The sequence below is a fragment of the Diabrotica virgifera genome, chromosome 2 (assembly GCF_917563875.1).
Source record: "Diabrotica virgifera virgifera chromosome 2, PGI_DIABVI_V3a".
In the NCBI taxonomy this organism is placed as follows: domain Eukaryota; kingdom Metazoa; phylum Arthropoda; class Insecta; order Coleoptera; family Chrysomelidae; genus Diabrotica; species Diabrotica virgifera.
The window spans coordinates 86557378-86563476 of NC_065444.1; the positions used below are offsets into that span (position 1 = coordinate 86557378).

General features: G+C 29.2%; 1 long non-coding RNA gene across 1 annotated transcript; it reads right to left on the reverse strand.

Moving 5' to 3' along the window:
• Positions 1–339: 339 nt before the first annotated feature.
• On the reverse strand, positions 340–1981 carry LOC126880129 (uncharacterized). The gene is made up of 3 exons (XR_007696430.1): positions 1695–1981; positions 1209–1607; positions 340–497 (listed from the first exon to the last, which is right to left on the reverse strand). It is a non-coding gene; the product is annotated as an uncharacterized LOC126880129 (long non-coding RNA).
• Between the last annotated feature and the right edge of the window lie 4118 nt (positions 1982–6099).

A 6099-nucleotide genomic window follows, 5' to 3' on the forward strand; every position in this document is an offset into this window, starting at 1 on the left:
ATAGAATAGTTAAAATAATAGATAATTTAGTAATTATAATAAAGCCCAAAGTATATGGATAATTTTTTTTATTATTGCCACTTTTGAGGGGTATCGTTGATTGGAAGGTTGAGAAGAATGAGAATTATAAAAAGAACTAAAGTTAGGAGAGCACTTAGTAATAATTAAATAGTTATAAGATGGTTTTATTTAAGTGTATAAAGGTAGAATTACATAAGAAATCAAAATAGGTAATCCTATATCAAAGATGATATTATTATTTCAATGACATATAAATTAGAAATTAGTAACTAGAACATATAATAATTTGAATTTTGAGTTTTACCAGAGAACTACTTCTATTTGTATCATACAATAGCCTTATTTGTTCGTAAGAATCATCAAAAGGTTCCATGTTTCCAAAAGTCACTTCGAAAGGAACTTCGTTAAGGTGATACGTCTTGCATCACTTAGCTGCATGTGTAGATTTGTGAAATTATGTTGAAATAGACATCAATCTAAAATTTGAGAACAATAGTTAGTTCAATATTAATAGTATTAGTATAAATTTTAAAGAAAAATGTGGAAAATAGTTCAATAGAATCATAGCTTTGACAAGTGTCGAAACTATAGGTCAAATTAACGTATAAGAATGATATTTTGAGGAAATGGCTTATGCATATTCAATTGCTGATTTATTTTGTGTAAATTGAAAGTTATTTCAATCCTTTGTATGTAGTAATTGTGTAAATATTTGAATTTTAATATGTGAGTGTAAGTGATAAAGAAACTAAAAATGAAGTGTCGGACGTTGAAGTGAACCCTAATAGAACTTTAATAAGGGCACCTAGCAAGAAGGAAATTATATCAAAATGAACTAGAAAGTTTAATCTATTAAAATCCCAGATTAGATTATACCCAAAGATTAGGATAGAATCACAATTTGGGTTCATATTTCCAAAATTTTCATCAAAATTATTATTTTGATGAAATGTCAAATTTATTGGAATTTTTGATTGGTGAATTCAAATTTTCATAGCAAGGATTGTTATTAATAATTAATTTCCATTGGCTGTGAAGGGACGCCAAGCCAAAAGGAATCCATTTTGAGGAGACTTTTGCAGGCTTTTGAACAGGCAACACCTTGTTATAAGTAGCTCCGCAAATTTTTGAGAAAAATGCGGTAAATCGTAAAAAATTTTAAATTAAAAAACTTTTATTCTACTAACCTGTATAAATAATCTTCATGGTGAAGAAAAAATTTTCAAAAATGACCCTCAACTTTATAAGAAAAGTGAAAAAGTATTCTGATGCGGGTATCTACCATATTTAGAACATTGTTCCAGTGAAGGAGGAGTTGGTTTCTTCTTGGATCCGAAGAGACTTCATAGCAGTTTGGTTTATCTTCATATTACATCGTGAAAGGTTGTACTGAACAGTTTATATTTTTAATTGATCATGATCGAAAGTCAATGTTTTTCATTTTCTAGCTTTAGTATAACAAATTTTGAATATTCAAGATAATTTTGGGTTATCTTCGACTTAATTTTTTGTCAAATACTCTTATTTTTTTTTATAGTTAAATTCATTGCATCGTATTTCTTTATTCAGACTTTCGACTAGATAACCTAAAATAAATAATTTAGCGTTAGATAGATCAGCAAATATTTCAAGTTGATATCATATTGATCTGATCTATACTATTGTATAATTACCTTGTATTTTTGATGTTGCATAACAAAGCCTTTATTTTTCAATATATTTCCAAATTTCTGTACAATATTCGACAGTCTTTTGTTATTTATCCACCATTTCATAGCTTTATTTTTGTGTCGTTTGTTTAGTTGATATTTCAGAAATCTTTTTCTCACACCTCCACAGATAGGAGATTTCATGCAGGTTTCACATTATAACTGAGCTAGTAAGGTAAGTGATTAATAGATGGCGCCGGGCAAGATCAATATTAAAATCAATTATTAAATCAGTATATTTTAAAAAATATAATTAAATAAAAAATAAAAAAAAATATAATAAATAAAAATAAATAAAAATAATTCTATAATAAAAATATAATTAAATTAAATAAAATAATTAATAATAAAATAAATAAATAAATAAATAAAATAAATTAACATATAAAAATATATAATAATACATAGAACGTTTAATTACCGTAATGTAGTATGTAATCAGTATCTGCTCTGCACATTCGCAATGGTAATTACGCATATTCTCAGCATATACTTTTTCTGAAAAGTATGTTCTATGAATCTACTAAGAACATAAAATTGTTATGTGGGTTATAAATATAAGTATGAGTTGTTGCAGCTGACTATGAAGGGTAAAGTCGAAGGAAAAGGAGTCCTTTTAAGACACACAGACGTTTTTAAGAAAAGCAAAAGATAAAAATATTCATTATTTATGTGAACACTACGCACACCAGTACTGTTGATTTCAGCAAAATCGTATCAGAGATTAAAATAATTTGTTGTGGGATTTTTCAACGGGCCGTATAAAGCAAGCAAAAAGGCGCGCGGGCCGACTTTTGCCCATCCCTGGTGTAGATGATGATGCCAGCAAAATAGGTGCAAAAACTGGCAACTGTTGGCAATGGATAATATGAATTAATAAAATACTGGCCAAATATTATATAGACTTAGACGAAATAAGTAGGAACTCAGGGAGAAACCCTATATGCACAAGAAAAAAGTATTGTACAATATATTGACTCATAAAGGCGTTATGGCAATAACAAAAATTCATGAGTTGGCGTTCGATTTGCTTTTTTATCCAGCTTATTTTCCTGATTTTGCGCCCTCGGATTATTAAGTGTTCCACATCTGAAGAAATGACAAGTAAATAAAAAAAATCAGCCTGAACGAAGAGATCATTAACAAAACAAATGCCTATATTCCAGGCTTCCAAAATAGTATTATTCAGGTGGAATAAAGAAGTTGGAAAATCTGGAGAATTTAGTGTAAAAAATGTTTTCTATTTCAAAGGAGGTTACTTATCAGACTATATATACTAAATTTACAATCAAGATACAGTAGAAATAAACAAACCAAGACACGTTAAATCCTACTAGGAGCACTACCGAATCATAATTTACAATGTATAAACTTTGGAAATCATCATTTGGGATTTACAATGTATATGCATTGTAAATTACGATGCGGGGGTGCTCCTAGTAGCATTTAACGTGTCTTGGTTTGTTTATTTCTAGTGTATCTTGATTGTAAATTTAGTATAGTCAGCAATTAGAATTTGCAATTTTGCAGATTTTAACAACAATTTTTAGTTTACGCAAACACCTTTCTTGATAATTTTTATTTGTCTAATAGATGTTAAATATTTTAAGATATGCTGACTTACTTTGTGCATTTTTTCAAATCCTACATTGAAATAGTTTGGGATAACGAAATATTATTTCCTAGAAGATTACTTATCTCTACAAAAATTATGCAAGATATTAAAAAAGTGCTAATGATAAATATGTTTGGGACTTTAGAAAATCCAAGGTTTTTTCAATACATCAAATTTTCAGGCTGATCCAAATTCTAACAAAATTTCATCATCCTGTTTGGTTGTTATCTTTAATCAAAAATGGTTTTTCTGTTGCATTTACAAAGCCTGGTAAAAAATAGGGTATTGTGAAATGAAGATTGACAAAAAAGGTCACTATGGAGAACTGATTTCGTTCTAGAGACCGATGTCTTTGTGATAGAAAAGAACAAAGTAGCAAAGTACAAAGTTTCATCATACAAAAGAGCTATGTTGTGTTGTCACGAATTTATCTTAAAAAGTTTGTGGACTAGTAAGTCAAACAACTACGCAGTATACTAAATTGGAAGTAAGACATTTTTCCTGGGACCACGAAATAAAAAGCTTTTAAAAAAATTATTAAGTAAGCAGATATTTTTGTAGTATTTTATTGGTCGATTTTGTACTTTTAATTGAAGCTTTATGGGGGTAGGCGCAAAATATGGGTCAAATGCTATTTAAATACATTCATTTTTTTCTAATCCCGAGAAAAATAAATATTTTTGAGAAATTTAAACGCAGAATTAAAGACTACATTATTCCGAGGGCCGAAAGTCCCTTAGAATAAACCAAAAGTTTCTTTTCAATGAAATATTTGAAATTAAAAATCACACTAAATTTTTTCTTTTTTCCACCCCTGTAGCTTATTAAAATAAACATTATAGAAGTTTTCAGGGACTTTCGGCCATCGGTAATAACGTAAACTTTCATTCTGCGTTTAATCTTTTCAAAAATAGTTTTCTCAGGATTCGAAAAAAATGAATGCATTTAAATAACATTGGACCAAGATTTTGTGTCTACCCCCTTAACGGTGTTATCAAGGGCTAAATAAAAAAGAATTTTCTGTTCTGGTCACAATTTTTTAACTTTGACAAAAAAAAACATTAACAAATCAGTCTCCCAACCAAATTGCATGCAACTGTGACAGACTGGTTCTTCTTATTGGTTTTTTTATTCATACATTTTAACTTGAGAAATAAATTTGAAACAAGCCATAAATATATTTGCTTCTTTATAGGGTGGAAATCACTTACGGAATCTATTGTTTCTGCATTTACGATTTAAAAAATTATAAAAAACGCTGAGACACGTCGACTTTTATAATATATAAATGTGTGTTTTTTGAGCATAAATTTAAATGTACAGCTGTATTTTTAATAAGCTTTATTTTTAATGCAACCTCCTGTATATTTTTATATTTTTAAAAGCAACATTATTTCAACGAACTATATCATGTAGGTACATGTAACGAATAATAAAGGGTATTATTCATAACAGACCCAGCATAATATACTTTTTTGAGATGCTATGCTATACTTGCGTGAATCATCCTGTACATTTAAATTTATGTTTAAAAAGCGCACCTTTGACTTTAAAAGTTGACGTGTCACAGCGTTTTTTACAATTTTACCCTGTATTCATAATTATCAACCCAACATGATATAGTTAATTGAAATCAGGTTGTTAGGTATTTTTTACAATATAAAAATATACAGGGTGTTCCATTAAAAATAAAGCTTATGGATTATGCTAGGCTTGCGTGAATCACCCTGTATATTATTTAAAATCTCTAAAACAAGGACAAACATAATTTTATTCCATAAGTGAATTCCACCCCGTAAAATGTTATAATCTCGGGTTTTTTTGGTCATCTGTATCTGCGTCGATTGCTGCGTTACCATGTAGGCTTGAAACAAGCGGTGTACTCGAATTCCTTCCCGTTGTCAAAAAAACACTCGAGTTCCTTCCCGCCTACCTAAGTTAATCCCTAGTCCCTCCCGCGGCAGTGTCACGGTCAGCTAGGTAGTCAAGGAAGGTGCAGGTAAAGAACGTTGTCCAATCCTAACCTCCCAAATACTCTTTCAAGCGTCCACAAGTCCGCATCGTACGCATCGGACGCATCGTACGCATCGGATTAATTTTTCATACTGCGTCCACTGTATCGGCAGCGATCGGATTGTCGATGCCACTACCTGCTAGGGTAGAAAAATTACTAAGGTAGACTTTAAAATTGGTTGTTTATTTATTTATTGGTTATTTATTAATTGGTTGTTTATTTAATTTAATAATTAATTTATGCATATTAACTACATTTATTAGTATGATATTTTAATGTATCTGTTTAGTAATAAAAAATCCACAAAAACGTAAAATGTATAGTTCTTTTTTAAATATCTACAAAACGAAACATGCTAGGTACACACAAACTGCTATTAAAAGAAAGCCTGTAATATTTATTACAAAATGCAATACTAATATACAATATACAGGGTGTACCACTTAAAAAAATGAAAAAAAATGTATTTGCAAACAGTGATCACATTGTATTTTATATTGATATACCATATAAATTTGTCAAAGATATTAAATTATTTAAAAATGACACTATACTTACTGATAAAACTCTAATATGTCATTTTAAATATTTCGAAAATTATTAACTTTGGACCTATAAAACCTTACACAAACTCTACATGTTTTTAAAAAATAGATTCAAAAATTATTTGTAATCATTTTTTTATCGGCATAGTAATATTACAGCTTACACACCAATTCTCTCGGTAGACCGCAAGCTAT